The 26,433-nt window shown below is 37.8% G+C and overlaps 1 long non-coding RNA gene and 1 pseudogene across 3 annotated transcripts in view; one reads left to right on the top strand and one right to left on the bottom strand.

Moving 5' to 3' along the window:
* LOC107126522 (uncharacterized) overlaps nucleotides 1-26,433 on the top strand; it is a 560,621-nt gene that overhangs the window by 159,691 nt on the left and 374,497 nt on the right. The gene's annotated exons all lie outside the window — the stretch shown is intronic.
* Nucleotides 1,508-6,427, bottom strand: LOC102146972 (protein FAM133B pseudogene; annotated as a pseudogene).

Here is a 26,433-nt window from a genome sequence, read left to right as displayed (position 1 = left end):
TATATATTTTTATTTCAATTTTTAAAGCAGTTTTTTGGTATTGCAAAAATGGGATTCACACATTGCTAGCATGTTATACAGAATATCAGCCTGCACTATTTGGCTTGCAGCTCAGTTTGCAAAGTTCCATGTCTTACTAGAGGATCTCAAGTCAATCTGGTAAACACCAGTTTAAATGCTGAAGGTCACTGCTTAGGATCTTGGCTCCCTAGATTCCACATGAAATGCATCTTCAAAATTGATTGCTTCCTCTACAACTTCATGTCAAACTCGTCTCATGCCCCTTCCTCAGTCCACATTCTAGATATAATTTAAAAGGATGATTAAAATTCAGCTTTAGAAAAACCCCTTCTGCAGTGGCTTCTTTCATGTTGTCAATGTTTTGTGCCTGACCTGGCTTCCTCACTTTTTCTCTCTGTCATCTGTAGGGACTGTTAGATACAAATACCCATGCAGGCAGAATGAGATAAATTAGGAAGACTCTACTGGCAATTTATCAGGAAGCTGCTGCAAGGCAAACCTATGAATTTCCTTGCTCAGCCTCTACTTTCCATTCACCACTCACACTTCAGTAATAATGCTTTGTAACTATTTAATGGTGCTCATTCCTCAATCTACACTGACATCGCCCATGATTAATTGGCTCTTACAGCATCCCTGAAGTGTAAGCAAGTGTTGCTACCACTGCCCCCAGTTAGCCAATAATTGAGACACAGGGTTGTCAAGTATCTTTTGGAAGGCCATGGGGAGCCACTCGGAGAATTTCCTGACTGCTATCTGTTTGCTCTAATCACTGAGCTTCCCTGCAGCTCATCGTTTCTGGGTGAAAGGCTGCTAATTAGATTCTTTGAGGAAACCCAGTAGAAGAGAATTTAAAGAATGGATGCTCCTAGAAGTCCTTTATTCCCCTTCTGTCTACAGGAAAACACGTGAATTAAGAGTATTTGTTGTTGTTTTTGTTTTTTAAAATTTATGGCCTTCTGTCATTGGAAGGTTCAAGAAGGATATAGTCACATTCTTAACTGCTATTTTATTGTAAATGAAGATGCTAAACAATCATGGGAAGAGGAGATATTTATAATTGCCAAAAGAGAGATGCTCATTCTCTAGTACCCACAATGAAGCTTGGCTTCCCTTCTGGCCCCTTCAGCTGTACTCACACTCCAGGACCCGTTCTTCTACCAAACGTAGCCCAACTCAGCTTCCCAGGAACATTTTCACCAACCCGTTTCCAGGACTCACATCAGGTTTCTCTGGTGATAGCCTTTTTGATTGGGGATACCAAAGTATCAGTGATTAAGTGAGGCCAAATTTGATTCTTTCAGGACACCGAGAGATGAATACTAATTTATGAGTTATTCATTCATTCATAAAATTAATAAACATCTATCAAAAATCTCTGTATGCCAAGCACTGTTATAGTGCTGTGGAACAAAAATAAATAATATACACAGTTTCTGCCCTCATGAATCTTAAATTTAATTATTTCTCTCTTTCCTTTATTCCCTCATTCGGGCAATGCCAAGTAATATTCAGCACTCCCTGAACTGCTTTTCTGCCCTCTGTTGAAGGTGGGATTACCTCCAAAGTCCAAGCACAGTAGGAAGGTGGCATGTGTAGTGGGTGGAATGGTGACTCTCCCTGATTCTACCAAAAAAAGAAAATACGTCCACAGCCAAATTCCTGGAACCTATGAATATGACCTCATTTGGAAAAAGTAGTCCTTGCAGGTATAGTTAAGGGTCTTAAGATGAGATCATCCTGGATTACCCAAGTGGGCTCCAACTCCAATGACAAGTGTCCTTATAAGAGACAAAAAAGAAGACACAGAAGAGACAGAGACCATGTGAACACAGAGGCAGAGATTGGAGTGATGCAGCTCTAAGCCAAGGAGTTCCAAGGATTAGCAGCAGCCATCAAAAGCTAAGAGAAGAAAATGAAATAGATTATCTTCCCAGAGCCTCTAGGAAGAGTGTAGTCCTGCTAACACCTGGCTTTAGGATTTCTGGCCTCCTGAATGCTGAGAGAATACATTTCTGTTGCTTTCTGCCACCTAGCTTATGGCAATTTGTTACAGGTGCCACTGGAAGCTAATACCTATGGCACATTGGTCTTAGAAGGTGGTGGCAGGAATGGTTACCATCAGCTCATGACCAATGTGTATGTCCAAGTGACTTCTTCTAAGTCCGAGTCCTGGTCTTTTTAATATACCTCCTCAGGCTCAGGTGATAACTCATGCTCTAATCCAATTGTAATTTTGTTACCTCCTTTAAGAAACATTCCCTCATTTTTCTCTAAGATCAACATAAAAGTACCAAACAAGTAATATTTCAAACAAAGTTGTCAAGAAATACATTTTTTTCAGCCTGTATAAATTGTTTTCTGAGAAATGTGCATGCAGATAATAGAATACATTATGTAACAATAAGGAAGCAGCCACAATTTGCCAGTCCCACTCCTGGATTTTTAAAGAGAAGGCAGAAAATAAATAGCTAGATGACATGTTAGGGAAATTCCATATCAGTGAGGTGTAACTTGTCCACAGGTCTGCCAGAACGCCTGATATGGTTTGGCTCTGTGTCCCCACCCAAATCTCACCTTGAATTGTAATAATCCCCACGTGTTGTAGGGGGGACCCGGTGGGAGGTAATTGAATTATGGGGATGGGTTTTTCCTATGATAGTGAATATGACTCATAAGATCTGATGGTTTTATAGAGGGGAGTTCTCCTGCACATATCCTCTTGCCTGCTGCCATGTAAGACATCCCTTTGCTCTTCCTTCATCTTCCACCATAATTATGAGGCCTCCGTAACCATATGGAACTGTGAGTCCATAAAACTTCTTTCCTTTCTAAATTACTGAGTCTTGGGTATGTCTTTATGAGCAGCATGAGAACCAACTAATACAACACCCTTTTGTAGATTGAGGAGAATTGACTGGCCTTGTTTCTCACAAAAACCTAAGCCTCCCCAGAGGGCAACACTGCTTATCATTGTAGCCCTCCCCAGGTTTGATATAGCCTTCAACTCTTGGTGGTAACAATGATAACTATAGCCAGCCTTTACTGAATTCTTAATATCTGCCAGGATTTATTCTACATGCTTTACATATATTTATTAATTTGATCTTGAGTGTCATCCTAGGTAAGAGATACTTGTATGATTCTGATTTTACCATGAGAAAACAAAGTCACAGCCAGGCTAATAAATATCTGTTTTGTTTCTGATGCAAATTATCTCACTGATTGAATTTTTAAGAATCTGAAGCTACCAGATCGTCTATTGCATTTTGTGCTGTTTATAGACAACCTCTCTCTGCATAATTGGTTATCAGTTTTATTGAGGTAAAATTTGTATACAATACAATGATACAAATTTATTCATACAGTTTAATGGGGTTTGAGATATGTGTTTGGTTATTTCAGTGCAATAAAAACAAAAAATATTTTCATTATCCTTAATTTTTCCCTCATGTTTCTTTGCAACCAATCCCCTTCTCAAATTCCAATCCAGACAACCACTAAACTATTTTCTATATGTAAGGATTAATTTTTTAATAGGTAGAATCACACAATGATGTTGTACCTGCCTCAGTATGCTGTGTTTGTGATTAAGTCATGTTGGATGTATTAATATTGATGATTAATATCTGTTATATGAATACATCACAATCTGTTGATCTGTTAGCCTCTTGATGCATATGTGTGTTGTTCCCAGTTTGTGGTTATTATAAATGAAGCTGCTGTGAGCATTTGTGTACAAACCTTTGTGTGGACCTATGTTTGCTTTTCTCTTGGAATGAAATTTCTGGGTAATACGGTAAGTGTATGTTTAACTATAGAAGAAACTTCCGGGTTGTTTCTCAAAATAGTTGTCCCATTTAACACTCCCACTGGCAGGCTGAAAGTTCAAGTAACTTTACATCTCTACCTACACATGGTATTGCCATTCTTTTTAAATTTTAGCTAAACTAAATAGTGTAGTGTATAGTGGTATCTCATCATAACTTTATTTGCCTTATTTGATGCATAATGATGTAGAACATTTCTTCTTATGCCTATTGGCCATTTGAATATCTCTTCTGTGAAATATTTGTTCAATTTTTTGCCAACTTTTTATTGGCTTATTTCTCTAATTAATGAGATGTAAAATTTAATTTACATATTTTCAAAATGTTCTTTGTTAGATAGCTCAATATAGTTTGTAAATATTCTTTATCAGTCTGCAGCTTCCCTCCTCATTTTCTAAATAGTGTATTTTAAAGAGGAGGATTTAATTTTCATAAAGTTTTAATTTGTTGGTTATCTTCTTCTATGGTGAGTGATTTTTGTTATCAAATAAATCTTGCCTGCCCAAAGATTATGAAGATTTTTATCTTCTATGCTTTCTTTTAGAAATAATGTAGTTTTATATTTTTAAATTTAGAGTTAATCAATTTTGAGTTATTTTTTGTCTATAGTTTGAAGTAAAAATCGTGGTTCACTTTTTTTTATATTGTTATTCGGCTGCCCCCAGCCCAACTTGTTGAAAGGAGTATTTTTTCCATTAAATTATCTGAAACTGTCTCCAAAATCAGTTTTCTTTTCTACTGATCTGTATTACTATGCTTGTGTCCCTACCACAGTCTTTTAACTACTATAGTTTTATAATAAGTCTTAAAATTAGGAAGTGTAAGTCCTCCTACATTGTTCTTTCTCAATATTCTTTTGACTTTTCTATGGTCTTTTGCAAATCTAATCAAATTTTCTAATTGACTAGTTAATTTCTAAACAAAAAAAGTCTGCTGAAATTGTTATTGATATAGCAGTTTGAGTAGAATTGACCTTTTAACATATTGTATTTTATGATCCATATACATCATATATTTCTTCCTTTATTTAAGTATTCTTTAATTTCTTCTAGCAGTATTCTGTTGTATTCAGTTTATGAATCTTGGGTAATTTTTGTTAAACTTATCCTTAAGTGTTTCATAGTATTTCAATTATCTCTTCATAGGATATGGAAATACAATTGATTTTTGTACATCTGGTTACCTTTTATTTAGTTGCTAAACTCATGAAGTAGTTCTAGTAACTTTTGGTAGATTCTTGGAATTTTCTGCTCTCTGTGAATAAAGACGTTTTTACTTATTTCTTTCCAATCTGTATGCCTTTTGTTTCTTTGTCTTGCCTTATTAGACTGACTAGGACCACCAGTACAATGCTGAATAGTGGATTCCAATTATACTTATGTTAGATCACTTGCTATTGTCCCATGGTCAGTGAGGCTATATTAAATGTATTCTGTCTTTCATATCTCTGTGCTTTAGTTTTAATAATTTCTTCTGTTGTGCTTTCAGTTTTCTGATCTTTTCTTCTGTGGTGTCTAGTCCCTTGTTAAGTGCATCTGGTTAGTTTTTCAATTTGGTGTTATATTTTTCAACTCCAGAAATGTCATTTCATTCTTTTTTATACTTTTCGTTTTTCTCTTTCTTATGTTCATTTTTTTTTTAATTTATTATTATTATACTTTAAGTTGTAGGGTACATGTGCATAACGTGCAGGTTTGTTACATATGTATACTTGTGCCATGTTGGTGTGCTGCACCCATCAACTCGTCATTTACATCAGGTATAACTCCCAATGCAATCCCTCCCCCCTCCCCCCTCCCCATGATAGGCCCCTGTGTGTGATGTTCCCCTTCCTGAGTCCAAGCTTACTGTGTTTCTTATGCTTCTTTTTCTTTTTCGTTTTTTCTGTTGCTTTTTCTCGTTCTTCACTGCTTTTCTTCTTTTTTGCTCGCACCTCCTCAATATACTCTGATTCTGACAAGGACTCAGATGATAAAGGTTTATCTTCAGAATACATCTTTCTCTTTTTACTGAGTCCTTTAATATCCTTTTCTTTCTCAGTTCCATCTTTTGACTTCTTTTTCTTTTTTAAACTATCCTTACTGTCTGATTCAGTTTCTGACATGGAGCTTTCAGAAGATTTATGTGAACGGTTCTTCTTTTTCTTTCTCCGTTTTCCTTGTTTCTTATCCTCATCTTCGGAATCAGAAGAACTGCTGGAAGAATCAGAGCTTGATGAAGAAGAAGATGAATACCTACCAGATTTCTTCTTTTCTTTTTTCTTTCTCTGTCTTTTTTTGGATGAGCTCTCACTTCCACTTAATAATTTCTCCCTGTGTTTTTCCAGTTCTTTCTTCCAGTTCTCATTCATTTTTTCTTCAAATTCAGCCAAAGCCTTGGAGCCTTTCTTTTTCTTTTTTAGTTGCTCTTTTACTTCTTCCCAGGTAGGCCTTGGTCGATTCAGATAATCTTGTATTGTTGGCCCTGAAGACTGGACTGGACCCCTTGATCTCGCCATTGCTATTGGGTTCATATAGGCCACCCGATTGTCCCGCTTCCCCATGGTGCTGGATTGAGCGCACAGTCGCACGCCAAGCTCTTATGTTCATTTTTCTTTTACGCCATTGAACATATTTAAAATAACATTTTTTAAATCCTTTCTATTCTATAATATTAGTCATTTCTTCAATTCTTTATTTTTTTGTTTGTTTTGAAACAGAGTCTTGCTCTGCTGGCCAGGCTGGAGTGCAGTGGCACAATATCTGCTAATCGTGACCTCCACCTCCCAGATTCAGGCAATTCTTGTGCCTCAGCCTCTTGAGTAGCTGGGACTACAGGTGTGTACCACCATGCCCAGCTAATTTTTATATTTTTAGTAGAGATGGGGTTTTGCCATGTTGGCCGGGCTGGTCTCGAACTCCTGGCCTCAAGTGATCCACCTGACTTGGCCTCCCAAAGTGCTGGGATTACAGGTGTGAGCCACCATGCCCAGCCATCTGTCATTTTTTAAGCTTTGTATTCACAAACTTTACCCCATTTTTAGATCTTGACTCTATCTCTTTACATGCCTTGTAATTTTAGATCGGATGTTCAGTATTGTAACTGTTACCTGGGTATCTGGATTTTGTTTTCTTCCTAAAAACAGTGTCATATTTTTTTTCTTTTTTCTGAGAGTCAATTAGTTTGCATCTAGGCTGACATCACCCTTCCAGTCTTGTGTTAAAGCTTTGTATAAGCTTGTATAGAGAAGTGTAAACTCTTCAACTGGTGCAACACTGTTTTGTGTTAATTCGAGCTTTACTGGGCTATCACTATTGAATAAAAATCCTACATATTTAAGGGGTACAATGTGATGTTTTGACATGTGTATACATTGTGAAATGTTTACCACAATAAAGCTAATTAACATATCAATCACCTAACAGTTATTTGTGTGTGTGTGGTAAGAATACTTGAGATTTCCTCCCTTAGAAAATTTTAAGTATATTTTAACTTAATATGAATCCTAGTCACCATGTTATACATTAGACCTCCAGAACTTATTCAACTTGTAACTGACAGTTTGCACCCTTTGACCAACATGACCCCCTTACCCATACCCCCAACCCAAGCAACCACCATTCTACTCCGTTTCTGTGAGTTCAACTTTTCAAATTTCAACATATGTGAGATCATGCAAAGTTTGACTTTCAGTGTCTGTTTTATCTCACATAGTATAATGTCTTCCAGGCTCTTTCCTTTTTTCTTGAGACAGGGTCTTGCTGTCACTCGGGCTGGAGTACAGCAGCATAATCATAACTTACCACAGCCTCACTTCTGGGCTCAAGCGATTCTCTCACCTCAGTCTCCCAAGTAGCTGGGACTACAGGTAGCTGGAACGACAGGTACATGCCACCATGCCTGGCTAATTTTTTAATTTTTGGTAGGGGTTGCGCTATGTTGCCAAGGCTTGTCTCAAGCAATCCTCCTGCCTTGGCCTCCAAACTAATCACAACTAGAATGACAGGCATGAGCCACTACACTCAGCCATTTCTCCAGCTTCTTTCTTAAGGTTGAATAATAATCCATTGTGTGTGTCTGTATATATATACACAAACAATTATATTGTAAATAATGCTGTATGAACATGGGAGTGCAAATACCTCAACATACTTATTTCACTTCCTTTAGATGTATATGCAGAAGTGAGATTGTTACATGGTAGTTCTATTTTTCATATTTTGGAATACTTTTATACTGTTTTGCATGTTGTCTGCACCATTTTACATTCCCACCAACAGTGTACAAGGGTTCTTATTTCTCTACAATCTCACCAACACTTGTCTTTTGTTTTTCTGATAAAGCCATCTTAGCAGGTATGAAGTGATATCTCCCTGTGGTTTTGATTTGCATTTCCCTGTTGAATGGTTATGTGAAACTTTTCATTTACCTGTTGGCATTTTCTTTGGAAAAATGTCTATTCAGATCCTTTGCCCATTTTTAAATCAGGTATTTGTTTTTCCACTTTTGAGTTGTATGACCTACTTGTTTATTTTTGCTTCTGTTACCTGAGCTTTTGGGGGCATGTCCAAAAAATCATTGCCAAGAACAATATCAAGGTCTTTTTCTCCGTGCTTTCTTCTTTTATGAGTTTTATGGTTTTATGTCTTACATTTACATATTTAATCCATTCATAGTTGTTTTTTGTGTCTGGTGTAAGATAAGGGTCCAATTTCATTCTTTTGTATGTGGCTATTCAGTTTTCCCACCACCATTTAATAAGAACTATCCATTTCCCATTTTGTATTCATGGCCTCTTTGCCAAGATATCCATGGGCTTATTTCTGGGCTCTCGATTCTGTTCCACTGGTTTATGCATCTGTTTATATGTCAATACCATGCTATTTTAAGTTTTATAGTTTTGTAATAGAAATCGAAATCAGAAAGTATGGTGCTTTCAGCTCTCATCTTCTTGCCCAAGATTTCTTTTGTTATTCAGGGTCTTTGGTGGTACCATGCAAATTTTAGAATTTTTTTTCTATTTCTGTGAAAAATGCTACTGTAATTTTGATGGGGATTGCATTGAATCTAGAGATTGCTTTAAGTATCATGAACATTTTAATAATAATTCTTTCAATCCATGAACAAGGAGTATTTTTTCACTGATTTGTGTCTTCTTTCATCTTTTGTCAGTGTTTTATAGTTTTCAGTGTACCAATCTTTCATCTCCTTGGTTAATTTATTCTTAGATATTTTTTGATGCTATTGTAAATGACATTGTTTTCTTATTTTTTTTCAGATGGTTTGTTGTTAGTGTACAGAAATAAGACTGATTTTTGTACGTTGATTTTTTTTTTTATCTGGAAACATCACTGAATTTACTAGTTCTAACAGCATTTTTTTTGGTTGAGTCTTTAGGATTTTCTATATATAATATTATGCCATCTGCAAACAGACAAGTTACCTTCTAGGTTTTTTTTTTGTTGTTTGTTTGTTTGTTTGTTTTTTTGAGACAAGTTCTTTCTTTGTTGCCCAGGCTGGAGTGCAGTGGTGCCATCTCAATTCACTGCAACCTCAGCCTCCCAGGTTCAAGCGATTCTTCTGCCTCAGCCTCCCAAGTAGCTGGTATTACAGACATGCCACCACGCCCAGCTAATTTTTGTATTTTTAGTAGAAATAGGGTTTCACCATGTTGGCCAAGCTGGTCACGAACTCCTAACCTCAAGTGATCCACCCAAGTTGGCCACCCAAAGTGCTGGAATTACCAGCATAAGCCACCACACCCGGCCTACCTTCCACTTTTATTATTTGAATGTCTTTTTTTTTTTTTTTTTTTCTAATTTTTCTGGCTAGGACTTCTAGTACTATGTTGAGCAGAAGTGATGAGATGGACATCCTTCACTTGCTCCTTATCTGAGAAGAAAAGCTTTCACCTTTTCATCATTGAGTATGATGTTAGCTGAGAGCTTGTCATATGTGACCTTTATTATATTCAGATATATTCCTTCTATATCTAATATCTTGATAGTTTTTATCATGAAAGTATGTTGAAAATGTAAAATGCTTCTTCTTCATCTATGGAGATGATTGTATCATATTTATTCTTCATTCTGTTAATGTGGCATATCATTTATTGATTTCTATGTGTTGAACCATTTTTGCGTCCCAGGGATAAATCACACTTGATCATGGTACACAATACTTTTAATGTGGTATTGTTTCAATTGCTAGTATTTTGTTGAGAATTTTTGTACATATGTTTATCAGGGATATTGGCCTGTAATTTTCTTTTCTTGTAGTGTCCAAATCTGGCTTTGATATTAGGTTAATGCTATGCTTGTAAAATGAGTTTGGAAGTATTTTCTCCTCTTTGCTTTTTGAGAAGAGTTTCATAAGGATTGATATTAATTCCTCTTTAAATGTTTGATAGAATTCAGCAGTGAAGCTATTAGGTCCTATGCTTAGCTTTGTTCAGGTTTTTTATTCATACTTTAATCTCCTTATTCATTATTGATACATTCAGATTTTCTAATTCTTCATGATTTAGTATTAGAAGGTTGTATGTTTATAGAAATTTGTTCATTTCTTCTAGTTTATCCAATTTGTAGACATATAATTGTTCATAATAGTCTCTTATGGTCCTTTGTATTTCTGTAGCACCAGTTGTAATATCTCCTTTTCATTTACAATGTTTGACTTTTTTCTTTTTTCTTTAGTCTAAAGATTTTAAAATTTTTATCTTTTCAAAATATCAACTCAGTTTCAGTGATCTTATCTATTGTTTTTCTACTTTCTGTTTTATTTATTCATTCTCTGGTCTTTGTTTTCCTTCTTTCTGCTAATTTTGTACTTCATTTGTCTGCCTTTCTCTAGCTCCTTACATGTAAAGTTAGCTTGTTTATTTGAGATTTTTCTTTTTTCTTAATGTAGGCATTTATTACTATAAACTTAACTGCTTTTTCTTTATATCTTAAGTTTTGGTATGTTGGGTTTGCATTTTTGTTTGTCCCAAGATATTTTTGATTTCCTTTTTTATTTCTTCTTTAACCTTATAGTTATTCAGAAGTATATCATTTTTGTGAATTTTACAGTTTTTCTTCTGTCATTCACATCTAGTTTCATACCACCTGTATTAGTCCGTTCTCAGGCTGCTATTAAGAACTGCCTGAGACTGGGCAAATTATAAAGGTAAGAGGTTTAATTGACTCAGAGTTCTGCAGGGTTGGAAGGCCTCATGAGACTTACAGTCATGGCAGAAGGGGAAACAAACAAGTCTGTCTTCACATGGCAGCAGGAAAGAGAAGAATGAGAGCTGTGTGAAGGGTGAAACCCTTTATAAAACCATCAGATCTCATGAGAACTTACTTAGTATCATGAGAATAGCATGGAGAAAACAATTTCCATGATTCGATTACCTCCTGTCGGTTCCCTCCCACAACATGTGGGGATTATGAGAACTACAATTCAAGATGAGATTTCGGTGGGGACACAGCCAAACCATGTCACCACCACTGTTTTCTTATAAATTTTCTGTCTGAATGATGTATTCATTAAAACTGGGGCATTGAAATCCCCTTGTAGTATTGTATTGCTATGTATTTCTCCTTTCAGATCTGTTGTATGCTTTATGTATTTGGGTAAGGAATCATTGGTTAGGAATTCTTTTCTTCCGAGGTTAAATGAATGTATGTTTACAATTGTTTTATCATCTTGATAAACTGATCCCACAATTATTATATAATGACTTTTATTGTCTTTTGTTACAGTTTTTGACCTAAAGTCTATTTTCTCTGGTGTTAATACAGCTACTTATCCTCTCTTGGTTTACATTTGCATAGAAAATCTTTTTGTATTTCTTCATTTTCAGCCAATGTATGTCTTGAAAGTTGAATTGAGTCTCATGTAAACAAAATATACTTGGAGCTTTTTTTAAAAAAATCAATTTAACCACCCTATGTCTTTTGATTGGAGAATTTAACCCATTTACATTTAAAGTGATTATTGATAGGCAGGAACTTACTGATATTTTATTAATTGTTTTTTGGCTGTTTTGTTGTTCCTTTGTTTCTTCTTCCCTTTCTGTCTTCTTTTGTAGATTTGATGATTTTTTGGAATGGCATGCTTTGTTTTCTTCCTCCTTATCTTTTGTGTATCTCCTATAGGATTTTGGCTTTATGGTTACCATGAGGTTTACATAAAAGATCTTCTAACAGTCTATTTTAAGCTCATAATAACTTTACTTGCATATGAAAACTGTAAACTTTTGCTCCCCCAAATTCTCTGTTGTTGATTCATAGTTCATATATTTTTACATTGTGAATCTTGTGAATCCATTAACAAGTTACTGTAACTATAGATTTTCAATAATTTTGTCTTTTAACATTTCTACTAAAGTTGAAGGTGAGTCACTCACCACCATTACAGTAATAGGGTAAAGGGATACTTAACTTTACCAGCAAGTTTTATTATTTCATATGTTTTATATTACTAATTAGCATTCTTTCATTTCAGCTTAAAAAGCTCACTTCATTATTTCTTATTAAAAAAGGTCTAGTGGTGATGAACTTCCTCAATTTTTATTTGTCTGAGAAATTCATTATTGCTCCTTCATTTCTGAAAGACAGCTTTACCAGATAAATTATTCTTATTGGTTTTTTTTTCCCCCTTCGGCACTTTGAACATATTATCTCACTTTCTCCTAACCTATAAGGTTTTGCTAAAAAAAAAAAATCTGTTGAAAATCTTATGAGGGTTTTGTTGTAAGCAATAAATCTTTCTTGCTACTTTCAAAAATTCTCTTTGATTTTTGACAATTGATTATAATGTGTCTTACTGAAGTCCTTTTTGGGTTGAAACTCTGGAAATTTTTGTACTTCACATATCTGGATGTCTATCTCTCTCCCCAGCTTTGAGATGTTTTCAGCCATTATTTATTTAAACAAGTTTTCTATTTCTTTCTCCATTCTTCTTGTGGGATACTCCTAATTTTATATCATTTCTCTGAATGGTGTTTGTAATTAGTGCTTGTAATTTTATGTTGCCTCAGCATCCATTTTAAAGTATGTGTAATTTTCTCACATCAGAAGCAGGGCTCAACCAGCCTTGCAGTTTCTAATACTATACCCCACTCAGATGGTTTCAGGTAGTAGACAGAGATAAATCTTAGAGGCATCTTTCTTGCCTCACAGGTTGATCTCCCTACTTTCCTGCTGCCTCCTTTAAATGGACCATTCAGAGGCATCTTTCTTGCTTCACAGGCTGATCTCCCTACTCTCCTGCTGCGTCCTTAAATGGACCATTCAGACATTTTCCAATGAACTTAAAGGGACCACTTCTTGGTTACAGCACGACCTCCTGGAACTAGTGCCTGCTTGCTTTAACCCACAAATTATGGCATCCTAGGGGAAACATGTTTCTATAACACCCTGGACTCAATAAATGCATTGACTCATGGGTCCCTTCTCTCTTTCTGCTTGTGCTCCACGGCTTCTGTGTACGTGTGGCCTTCAGGGGTGCTGTGTGTCCTCCAGGATCTATAAATACTAAAACTCTTAAATTTTCACATTGTGGTTGTGTCATTGAAGTTGCTCCCACAGTCCAACCCAAATCCCTGATGGTGAGGCTGCCCCAAAGGGACCCATGCAGGTGGATCCCCTGCTGGTGCTCTTTTGTCTGAACCTCTCAGTTGCTGAGAAGAGTAGTTACCAGCTAAGCTGATAGAGTTTCATTTAAAGCAGCTTCTCATATATCCTGTAGGCTTTCCTCATTCCTTTTTAATCTTTTTTTTCTCCTCTTACTGGATAGTATCAAGTGACCCATCTTTGAGTTCACAGACTCTTTGGTTTTGCTTGATCAAATCTGCTGTTGACACTCTACTACATTTTTCATTTTTTTCATTGCGTATTTCAGCTCCAGAGTTTCTATTTTTATAAAAATGTTTATCCCTTTGTGCAACTTCTTCTTTTGTTCGTGTATTTTTTGCCTGACTTCATTGAGTTGTCTATGTTCTCTTTTAGCTCACTGAGCTTCTTTAAGACAATTGTTTTGAATTCTTTATCAGGCAACTTATTGATGCCTATTTCTTTGGGATTGGTCACTAGAATAATTGTATTTTTTGTTGATGTCATGTTTAGTTGATTTTTCATGTTTTTAAAAAATCTTAAATTGCTGCATTTGGAGATACAATCAACTTCTACAGTACTTACTGAATAGCTGCAGGGGATAAACACCTTCACCTGTTAGCCTGGATAGGAATTCTGACTCTCTCTTAGATCTTTTCTCTGGGTGCATGCACACTACACTTTGTGTTCCCTCTTGGGGAGCAATTGTGATTACACACCTTCTCTTGATGCTGGAAACCAAGCTGGGTACTGGGAGCTCCCGTTTGTTTTTCCTAGGCTGGTTTCCTACAATCCTTGCTTGTGTGCTGTCTCCCAATCCTGCAGAGTTGGGCCAGCTGTCTGCATCTGCTCATGAGCCATCTGCAGAGTCTCATACTTGTCATTCACAGAGCCAAATGTGGGGTGGGGAAAGAGGGATTTGGCAAGGTGTGTCAAATGTCATGGGTGCTTTTGGTTCAGTTACAGTGTTCCATAGGCAAGGCATTCCAAGAGCTTCTTGGATGGACGTCCTGATGAAATCCACAAATTAGTAGGATTCATGATCCCTTGTTTTCTGAGCTCTGGTTGCTTTGAGTACCCCCCTCACTTTGCTGATCCCAGTCCCCTTCAACCACTTGACTGTGCCAGTCACCAGTATCCTGGGTGGGATGAGAAAGACGTGGGTCTTGTGAGCAGCGTCCCACATGGCTGAGGGAGTCAGGTGCTCACTTACTACACTCTCACTTTTCCCTGTAGGAGAAATCACAGGCCCATGGTGTCTGTCTTGGCACTGAGCTTTGCCACCTTGTGGGAGGGCTGATATAGGTAAAGTAAAGCTACTCCTCTTACTTTCTCCAATATGTCAGATTTTTTGCTCCAGTGATGTGCTCAAACTTCCCTGCTGGATTCTTGTGCCCCCACAAAGGTACTCTCATCCATGGATGGTTGTCAGCATCCATGCTTCTACATGGAGATGATGACAGAAAACTCCTATTTCGCTATCTTTCTGGTGTCACTCCCTATAGCACTGTTCTCATTGTATAGTCATTATAACATCTCTGCTAAATGCCCTGGGTGTTCAATGAGGTCTCCCAACTCTTGTTGGTAAAAACTCAAAATTTTTTTAACCTCGTATAAGCCAGATTTGTTGTTTTGCTTATAAGTCCCTAATAGTTCTTTCCATCTTTATTGTCTTCATTGAAAACCCTGAAACCCTGGTCTCATAGAGCTTCAACCTATGCACGTGCAGCTTAATATTTAAACAAATATCTACAGTTTTACAGAGCTATTTTCCTCTGTTACTTATTTCTGGTATGTTACCCATTTCTGGTATGTTACCCTAAAACATTCAGGTACCTCAGTTTTTCCAAACTTGATCTCTGTTATGTAAGTTCAGAGAGACTACCACTGCTTGAATTAACTCTCCCCACTCCAGAGTCCTTTATATTATTCAGCTGGAAAGTTGGAAAGAATCTAGAACTTACCGCTTTTGTTTTCCTTTATTGGGAATTACACTCCTTTGCTGTTCTTTATCTAACGACTGAATTTCTTTCAAATAAATTTTGTCCAGTTTTCTAGCTATTGATGTGAAATGGGTATTAAAGTACCAAGTTTTCATTATGGTCAGAAAAAAGAGTAATTGTTGAACAAAGAATCAGAAATTCTCATTCCACGATCTTTCAAGAGTTTCCCTTAAGTTTATCCAAATTTTCTGTGGGGTATACTTATATTTTCTAGATTTTTTTCTTCACCTATCTCCACTCCTAAGGTACATCTTGGTCTGAATTACTGTTATTTCTTTCATCCATTCTCCACAAAATCAGCAAGGCAATGTATTTTGTGTGACAGCATATTACTAAAAATTGGTAATATGTTGTCAGTTTAAGTAACATTACACCATATCAGATGACAAGTAGGGACATAAAATAGAAGACTTGACATCAACAGCCTTAAAGATACTGGACTATTCCTGGCAGGGAATTTTTTACTATACATCTGTCCTACAGAGGCCCAAGTGTGAGCCATCCTTTGGGATTCATTCATTCTCCTTTTCTTATCCCTTTTCCTATTTCCATTCTTCATCCAATTGCGTAATCCCCAATCCCTCTTCCTTAAGCTATCAACTACAAATTAAGAATTCTTGGCAGAGTGCAGTGGCTCATGCCCGTAATCCCAGTACTTTGGGAGGCCGAGGTGGGCAGATCACCTTAGGTAAGGAGTTTAAGACCAGTCTGGCCAACATGACGAAACCCCATCTCTACTAAAAATGCAAAAATTAGCCAGGCATGGTGGTGGGTGCCTATAATCCCAGCTACTCGGGAGGCTGAGGCAGGAGAATCACTTGAACCTGGGAGGCAGAGGTTGCAGTGAGCGGAGATCACGCCACTGCACTCCAGCATAACTTGACTAACCAGATCAACTTAGATTTTTCTCCTCAGTCTTATCCTTCTAGAACAGTGGTTTTTAAATTCTGGCTGCTCATTAGAATCACCAAAAGAAACTTTTATATAAATTCTACTTCCTGGGCCTCAACTAAACCCAACAAGATCAGAATTTCCTGGTGAAATTGGGAACCTCTATTTCTATTTTTTTAAATTCCCCACTAATTTTAATACGCACTCAACTGGGAACCACTTCTGGAAATTTGGCCCATGGAGCTTGCTTTTCTCAGCTGAAAAGATCCTGTCAGGTATTTTCATTAACAAAATGACCATTATGTTAACTTTCCTGCCTAGAGAGCATAAGAATTCAGAACAAGTTTTGATATTATGATTTTTTTCACCCTTCCTTTGTCTCAGATTATATATTTAAGCTTATCTTTGCAGTATTCTCAAAATGAGAGAGAGGGATTAGGAAAATTTCTTTCTTTCCAGAGCTAAGACTATTAAGTCATGATTTTCTTATCCTTATAATCTTCATATCTTTTAATGTTTGATGCACTTAAAAATTTAAACAGATTGAGTTTTAATAACTCAAATTCTGACAGTTTTTGGTCATACCTAGTCTGTAAAAGAAGTTGATGTTATTGTCTCAAGGTGAAATTTTCTGAAGTTGACTAATCCTTGGATATTTTAATGTAATTTATAAATTGACAAATAATAATTGTGCATATTTATGGCATTCAATGTGATGTTTTGATCTATGTATACAATGTAGAAAGATTTAATCAAGTTAATTAACATATCCATCACCTCACAACTTGTCATTTTTTTGTGTGGTGAGAATGTTAAAAATCTATTAGCAATTTGAAATATACAATATATTATAATTAACAGTGGTCACTATGCAGTGCAATAGATCACTAAAACTTATTCTGTGATGTAATTGAAATTTCATAATCTTTGATCAACATCTTCCCTTCCTCAGTCCCTCCTCCTTCCTCCTAGCCTCCGGTAACCACCTTTCTATTCTCTGTTTATACGAGATCAACTTTTTTAAGATTCCACATATAAGTGAGATCACACAGAATTTGTCTTTTGGTTCATTTCACTTAGCATAGTATCCTCCATTTCTATCCATATCGACATGAGTGACAGAATTTCCTTCTTTTTTAAAGGCTATATAGTATTTCATTGTATATATACCACCTTTTCTTTATCCATTCACCTATTGATGGATACATTGGTTGATTCTATATCTTGACTATTGTTAATAATGCTGCAACGAACATGGGAGTGCAGGTATCTCTTTAACATACCAATTTCATTTCCTTTGAATATATACTGAGAAGTGGGATCATTGGATCATATGATAGTTCTATTTTTAGGTTTTTGAGGAACCTTCAAACTATTTTCCAAAATAGCTCTGCTAATTTACATTTTTACATTCCCCCAATAAATTCTTGCAATCTCTCATTAGAGAGAAGCTAGGGGACCACTCATGCTTATGAGAGAAAGGAGGCATTCCCTCTGCCTTCATCCATGGCTTGCTTCAGCATTGCCTTCAGACTAGAGTGCTCCCCTTACAAAGAGGGTGTAAAAGTTCTGCTTGCTTAAATAGGAAAACATGTACTCCCTGTGCCCCCTTCCCCAGCTTGCTCTGGTGATAATTCCAGCCCTGAAATCTCTTTAGGAAAAGAGGTTGAAGACCTCTGCCTGCAAGAATAGAAGGGATAACACTCTTTGCACCCTCATCCTTGGCATTCTCTTGAGATAAACTCCTACAATCTCTCATTAGAAGGAGGCTGGGGGATCTCTCCTTGCCTGAAAGGAAAGTGGGTGCTTTCTATGACTTCCTCCCTGGCTTGCTTTAGGGATATAACCAGACAGAAGTCTTCTGCTAGGAGGGTGTGAGACTTCTGCTTGCTCAAACAAGAGAGAAGGCCCTCCCTGTGCCTTCTTCGCTGGCATGCTGCAGCAATAAGTCCAAATCTGTAGACATTCCCCGGATGTTGTTTCCACATGCATTGCATACCCTCAACTTTTACAGTCTTCACCTGAGGAAGTGACTCTTAAATTACCTAACTCTAGGAGTTGATGGGGCTCTGTCCTCTTGAGTCTGCTAGACCACACAGAATAAAAAAGTGACATTTAAAGTTGCAAACTTTCATCAGCTGTGTCCTCAGGTTTAAAGTGAGCAGTCTGAAATAGAGTACAGGCATATGCCTCACACTGTCTTCTTGGTGTAGGGTAGAATGTTTGGGAGATAAACTCTGGCTCTCATCTTCTCACCAAGGAAAGAAGTAACTGTAACACACATCTGTAACCCCAACCTCCCTAGCTATACCCCAAGGGACTGGCTTCTATCCCATCTCTCTTGAGGCAATAACGTAACTCAATACTTTCTAATTTCTTGAGAGGCAGTAAGAACAAACACAGGAGACTGGACAAGGACAAAGAATTTAGAGGCATCTAGAATCTTTGGCTGAGCTGATTTGAGAGAAACATCTTCTGTACAAGACCAGTCTGACAAGAGTGGGAGAGGTGTTTTTTTATCTTATGTGAAGAAGCCAACATAGAGTCAAAGAAAGAAATGGAAATATGTTCCAAATAAAAGAACAAGATAAATATGCAATAGAGATATGCAATTTACCTGACAGGAAATCCAAAATGATAGTCATAAATATATTTACTGAGGTAAGGAAAGCAATGTGTGAACAAACTGAGAATTTCAACAAAGAAATAGAAAATATATAAAAGTACCAAACATAAATCACTGAGCTGAATAATACAATAATTGAACTCAAAAATTCAATAGAGGGATTCGACAGCAGACTAGATTAAGCAGGAGAAAAATTTAGCTAATTTGAAAATAGGTCACAGGAATAATACAATCTGAGGAATAAAAAGTCAAAAGAATAAAAAAGTAAAGGCAACCTAAAGTACTTATGGTACACCATCAAATTTACACCAGAAGAGGAGAGAGAGAAAGAGATGGAAAATGTATTCAAAGAAATAATAACAGACAACTTTTGAAGTCTGAAGAAAATAGAAATCTGGATCCAGGAAGTTCAATGGACACCTGGTAAGGATAAATTTAAACAGACTCACGCCAAAACACATTAAAATCAAATTGTCAAAAGTTAAAAACAAAAGGATATTGAAAGTTGCATGGGAAAAGCAACTTGTTAGATACAAGTTACATACAGAATCATGTTACATACAAGTTACATGCAAAAATTAGAGTTTCTAACAGAAAATCTGCATGTCAGAGGGAATGGGATAAGATATTCATAAAGCTGAAAGAAAAAAGTTCTGCCAAGCAGGAATACAATACCTAACAGTCCTATGCTTTAAAAATCAAGGGGAGATAAAACCTTTCTCAGACACACAGAAGTTGAGGGGAATCTACTACCACTATACTTGCCTTACAAGAAATACTAAAAGTAGTCCTTCAAGCTGAGGGACAAGGTCACTTAAAAGTAAGCATATAGCCAAACTGAAAACACTCCTATACTGTAGTGGTGATGTGAACATCAATTATATCTCTATAAAAATTAAAAGATAGAATTATTAAAAACAACTATAGCTACAATAATTTGTTAAGGGACACAACCTATAAAATATACAAAATATGTCATCAAAAACAAATTGTGAGGAGGGGAGTGTAAAAGTGTATAATTTGTGCAAGTGATCAAGGTTAAATTGTTATCAGTCCAGACTAACCCTTGGTTTTATCCAGATTCATAGAGGGAGTATCCATGTCTCTGTTTTAATTACCTATATTTGCTATGGTCTGAACATGTCGCCAAAAATTTATATGTTGAAACATAATGTCCTAATTTATTTATTTATTTTTATTATACTTTAAGTTCTAGGGTACATGTGCACAACGTGCAGGTTTGTTACATATGTATACATGTGCCATGTTGGTGTGCTGCACCCGTTAACTCATTAACATTAGGAGATATACCTAATATACCTAATGTAAATACCAACATACCTAATGTAAATGACGAGTTAATGGGTACAGCACACCAACATGGCACATGTATACATATGTAACAAATCTGCACGTTGTGCACATGTACCCTAGAACTTAAGGTATAATAAAAATAAATAAATAAATAAATAAATGAAGCACAATGACCAATGTGATAGTATTAAGAGATAGGGCCTTTTTGAGGTAATTATATCATGAGGGTGCAGCTCTCAAGGATGGGATTAGCACCATTTTAAAGGAGTTGAGGGAGTAGATGCACTGTCTTCCACTCTTCTGCCAGGTGAGAACACAATGCTTATCCCCTTTTGTTCTTTCCATCCCTTTTGCCAAGTGATGACACGTAGGTGGCCCATCTACAAGAAACAGTCCTTCATCACATACTGAATTTCCTGGCACATTGATCTTGGACTTTTCAGCCTCCAGAACTGTGAGGAATAAATCTGTATTCTTTATGAATTACCCAGTCTCCACCATTTTGTTACAGCAGCACAAACAGACTAACACACATTTCTTGGCCACATTCTTGGAGTCTTTTTTTCTTTTTTGAGGGTGGGGTATGAAATTCATGGGGTATGAATTCTAAACCTTGACCCTTAATTTTCTTTATCTAGATGTCTTATTTTATTTCTTAGAGAAGAAACTGTCCAGGTATCTGTCTTGTCAAATTTTTGCACTATTTTAAAGGCTCCTTGGAGAAACGGTCAGTGTTGGCAACAGTAGATAAAACATTCCTAGGATTTATACCAAAGAATGTGTAATTTCTTCACTCCATTTCATCTATGAGAAGAGACTACTTGGACCCTGGAATTAAGCCCTAGTACATTTACTATTTCATCATCAGAGATTAAGGGAGATGTTGTTGATTGTTGTTAATATTCATCTTAAATTGGGAGGCCTTTATTGTATCACTTGATAGTAATACTTAGCTTCAGGCTGGGCGCAGTGGCTCATGCCTGTAATTCCAGCACTTTTGGAGGCCAAGGCCGGTGGATCACGAGATCAAGATATCAAGAGCATCCTGGCCAACATGGTGAAACCCTGTCTGTACTAAAAATGTATATATACACACACACACACAAATTAGCTGGGTGTGGTGGTGCGTATCTGTAGTCCCAGCTACTCGGGGGACTGAGGCAGGAGAATCACTTGAACCCAGGAGGCAGAGGTTGCAGTGAGCTGAGATTGAGCCACTGCACTCCAGTCTGGCAACAGAGCAAGACCCTGCCTCAAAAACAAAAAAACAAAAAAACCCCAGAAAACTGAACTGCAATGTAGTTAAATGACTTTGTTTATGGTCTTTTATTTGGATATTTGTAGGTCACTGGACCTTTTAGCTCTCAGGTGATATTCTTTCCACTATAAAATTGTGATATTTATTTAACAGATTAAAAAAATCCTGACTATGGCATAAGTGTTTTTAAATTTTGGCAGTGCTCGTATGTGCACCCATATGCGCACAAGGACATGTATGTTTCCTTAGAACATTTTGCATATATTTTCAGGGAGTTCTGGGGTCTTACCGCCCATTTTTGGATCCCTCATTAAGAACTTCTGTTGTAGGTATAGGCTCAGTGCAGGAACAATATCAAATATTTTAGCATTGCCTTTCTTCAAATACTGGTAGAAATTTTTTTTTTATTTGTTTGTTTGTTTCTTTTTTCTTTGTTTTCCCCCCAATACTGTCACCTTAGGGTCCAGGCAAATTTTCCACCCAATAAGGCAAAAATATTTTTGCTTGCTGTCTTAACTTCAACCAATTTCTTAAAACTAATCCAGCCTAGAAAAATCAGCCAGCCAAATGGTGTCAAGACAATTCCTGGCTTAAATCAAATACCACATTGCAGACTTTTTTTTTCACACCTTTGCTGGCTCTTTTGTAGTAACACTTTTATTCCCCCATTTCTTCCTGTATTATTATTATTTTTTTATTTTTTTTTATTTTTTTTTTCCCTGAGACGGAGTCTCGCTCTGTCACCCAGGCTGGAGTGCAGTGGCGGGATCTCGGCTCACTGCAAGCTCCGCCTCCCGGATTCACGCCATTCTCCTGCCTCAGCCTCCCGAGTAGCTGGGACTACAGGTGCCCGCCACTTCGCCCGGCTAGTTTTTTGCATTTTTTAGTAGAGACGGGGTTTCACCGTGTTAGCCAGGATGGTCTCGATCTCCTGACCTCGTGATCCGCCCGTCTCGGCCTCCCAAAGTACTGGGATTACAGGCTTGAGCCACCGCGCCCGGCCTATTATTTTTTAATACAAAGGCTTTCTAGTCTGTGTTCCTAAATACACTCCATGTTTATCAGGAAACTTTGCCCCAAGAACAGCAGCCAATGAGTCCCTCCACTGAAGACTAGGATAATTGTACAGCCATAATAGATGTTGTTTGGAAATGAATTTGAACATTTGTTATATTTCATGAAACATATTAAACACTATCAAAGTGCCAATCAAAGAGGCCGAATCTCACTGATAAATGAGATGCTGGCAAAGAGTACTTTGGGGATACTGAGGATGGAACAACTAACAAGATTCCCTCCTTAGCACCTCCAGAGTGAAACAAAGCAAAGTGGAAAATTTCCTTAGCACTTCTGAGGTCCTGTGAGTCTGCAGCGACAGATGGTTAGTGAATCAGGGAAGGCAGCAAGAATAGGGGTAGTAGCTCTATTAGTCAGTATTACAGGTATCTGAGTCTTATATATAAAGCACACCTGTTCAAGAGAAAGTGGCTTCCCTGACCCCCTTTTTCTTCATAGTTATCCTCAGGCTAATTGTTGGCTCTTCCCATTTCATTCCCTATTTAAGGAAGGCTTTGATGTTCCTTTCTAGCAAATGTCACCCTGGGAATGCACAACCTTGAGGGTGATTGCCTCCTTAAACTGTGGTCCTAGTTGCCTCATTTGCCTTACCTAGTCCTGACCCAGCCTAGAGTTAAAGGGCTAGAGAGGAAAAGAAAGAAAGGAGGACTTGCTGTCTGCTACCCTATAGCAAAGGTTTCCAAAGGACAGTTGTGTGTTCACTGAAGAGAGGACTGTCTCCCTTGTTTCTCCTACAATGCTTGGGCACTCCCACCACAAGAAGACCTGTAAAGATGCTGAGGTGGAAGACACCAGAAATTTGATTGATGCTGGTCTCACACTTGACCTTGGCTGTCATTGATTTGAAGCAGCATCTCCAGGACACTTCTCTCCCATGTGATATGAAGATTTAGGTTTGCAACAAGCACTGAAACATTTCTTCCTTCTATTTCCTTCTTACGACCTTCTCCTCCTGTGAATCTCAATCCAGCGAGGGAAGGCATTGTTGCCCAGGCACTATACCTGATCAATTTCCAGAGGAATATGCTGTCCTCATTCACACACAGGGGACGGAAACACTGCTGCTACCATTTCCCAAGGTGATTTACAGTTAAAGAAAGCAATGATTAGCCCAGAGTTGGGAAAGCTTACTATAGATACTATCATCATTACTATAACTCATTACTCATGCCTTGTTTTGATTTTGCAAAGCACTTTATTTGTATACTCTCATCTTATCCTCAAAATAGAGCCTGATAAAAATTATATTTATCCCAATTGTACAAATGACAAAACTAAAGCAGAGAGAGTTAAAGCAGCTTGCCTAAGGACACACAGTAAGCACTAGTGGAGGAAGACCCTGAACAAAGTGTTCCAAGCTAAAATTCATTCTCTTTCCACCACTGAGTACTGCCTCCTGCACCATCAGGAAAGAGCATTTCTAGCATAAACTTTCCAGGTATCCTTTATCTCCCACAAATGGGAGATGTAAGTTGATTACAGCAACATTTGTAGGGTTATTTTGTGCCCGGTATAATGATAGGTGCTTTTGATGGTTAATTTTGTACGTCAACTTGACTAAATGATGCCCACATGACTAGTAAGACATTATTTCTGGGTGTGTCTGTGAGGGTGTTGCTGGAAGAAATTAGCATTTCAATCAGGAGACTAAGTAAAAAAGATCCACCCTCACCAAGGTGGGTGGGCATCATCCAATCTGTTAAAGACCCAAATAGAACAAAAATGCTGATGAAGGATAAATTCAGTCTCTCTGCTGGAGCTGAGACATTCATATTCTCCTTGACCTTGGACATTGGTGTTCCTGGTTTTTAGACTTTTGGACCCAGAGTGGGACTTACATTGGCACATCGATTCTCAGGCCTTCAGACTGGCACTATATAATACCACTGGTTTTACTGGTTCTCCAGCTTGCAGGCAGCAGATTGTGGGACTTCTCAGCCTCCATCACTGCATGAGCCAACACTTATAATAATTCTCTTCTTATATATATTTGTAAATATCTAGATGCTATTGGTTCTGTTTCTCTGGAGAACCCTAATACCGTGCTAAAGATAAATTGAAGAGTAAGATTATCTTCCTTGCTCTTAGGGAATTTTTAGAAGAACAAGTGGCTACTTCTTTTTAGGTTCCATGAATTTGTTTATTTATGTAACATTTCATCCTGTGTGGGATTTTGCTGTTGATGCTGGACTCACCTTTGCCATCCAGCTTCGTGTGTCTCGAGTCCAGGGACCATCTCCTATAACCCTTATGCCCAGCATAGTGATGAAATAAGGCAGGTGCTCATAAATATGCATGAGTTGATTGATCAACTAAAGGACAACAACAATGACATGTGTTTGTGTATGTGACAGTAGGGAAGTCCTGCTTTGGGACTTTTAACATGCCGAGCAGTTTCTCTAACTCCATTTCCCTAATTCCCTAATGCAAATGAAGGCTTGCTTGGTTCCCACAGGAGACACTGAGGCACTTTCCACTGCAGATCTGTAGCTTTCAATGCAGCTTGTTTATGCAGATCTTGGGCAGATAACGGAAAGTGGCTTCCTCCTCTCTTGTTCTAGCGCATCCTCACAGTGCTCAGATTCTCCATTGTACCAGCTCCCTCTCTGCCATCAATTTCAGCTTCCCATCTTATCTACTTACTCCGATTCCTCATGTTTTATACATCCTTTTCGGGCATTGAAGACTTATCAAGCACCTCTTGAAACCTTAACTAAAGAAGGCCTGCCCCAGGAGAACCATGTCACATCTTCAAAGAATTCTAACAAAGAAGACTGTGAAGGGTAGGAAAGCCAGGCCATGGCAACTATTCTTCCCTTTGATCCTCTAAACTACATTGTAAGTGTGACTGCTCAGAATCTTTCCCTCGAGACCCCTCACTATTTTTGTAATGTTATGCCAGTTACTTCACAGCCTCAGATGTGTTTGTGTGTTTGGGGCTGTTTTGGGGAAGTAGGTGGCAGGCTGGAGGGACTTGGTGGGGGAAGATGGGGAGGAGGGATGTGTGAAGAAAGAGGCTAGACAGAGCGTGGCAAGCCCACCACGACCCTCAAATCCTTTCTCCACTACTCCACAGGGGGTGAAAATATCAAAGAAAATTCTTCCGTTCCTACAGAGCTGGTGTCTGACAGCTTCTAGAACCTCTAACCTTTGTTTCAGGTATTATTGGCACATTCTTTAATTTGTCCTCAGGAAGGTGGGTAATTAAAGGTTATGAGATTTGGGCAATTATCCAGCCTCTTCCTTCCTAGTGGCAGACAGCAAATATTAAAACGCTGCTCCGTATTTGCCTCTCTGCCATCAGCAGACTTGTTCCCTTTCACACGGATCGTATCCTTTCATGCCACACTTAATTGGGAATAAAAAAGGCCTTTCATGCTCTTGTTCACCTCTCCAGGATTTTTTTCACCTCCCTTTCTGTTTCCTGGGGGGAGGCGTGTGAACGAATTCAGCCTTATACCGTTTCAGCCCTTGCTCCCGCTCAGTACCAGCTGGCGTTGTTCTACCATTTGGCCCTATAAATATTTTGCATTCAAGGAGCTGTATGTGCAAGCAAGCTTGTTCTAAGCTCTTTTGCTTTTGTTTCAAGAAAGTGAAAACCAGCCTCCGTGCTCAGCCTTAGCAGTTTATGCCTAATGAGTGGAGAAAACACACGTTTAATCAGCTCTCATATGTCCTGCTGCACCTCCGCAGTGAGGCTCCCTTTCCCACGTTCTCTAGGGGACCACCCTTTGCCACCTAATCACCTGCAAACTCATAAGCAGTGATTTACTTTTGTTGCAGAGGGTGATTCCCCCTCACCCATTCCCAGTGGGTTCTCTCCAGTCGATCAGCA

The sequence above is a fragment of the Macaca fascicularis genome, chromosome 8 (assembly GCF_037993035.2).
Source record: "Macaca fascicularis isolate 582-1 chromosome 8, T2T-MFA8v1.1".
NCBI classification, from domain to species: domain Eukaryota; kingdom Metazoa; phylum Chordata; class Mammalia; order Primates; family Cercopithecidae; genus Macaca; species Macaca fascicularis.
Note: the sequence above shows the minus strand (reverse complement) of the source record. Positions and strands in the feature narration are given on the sequence as shown.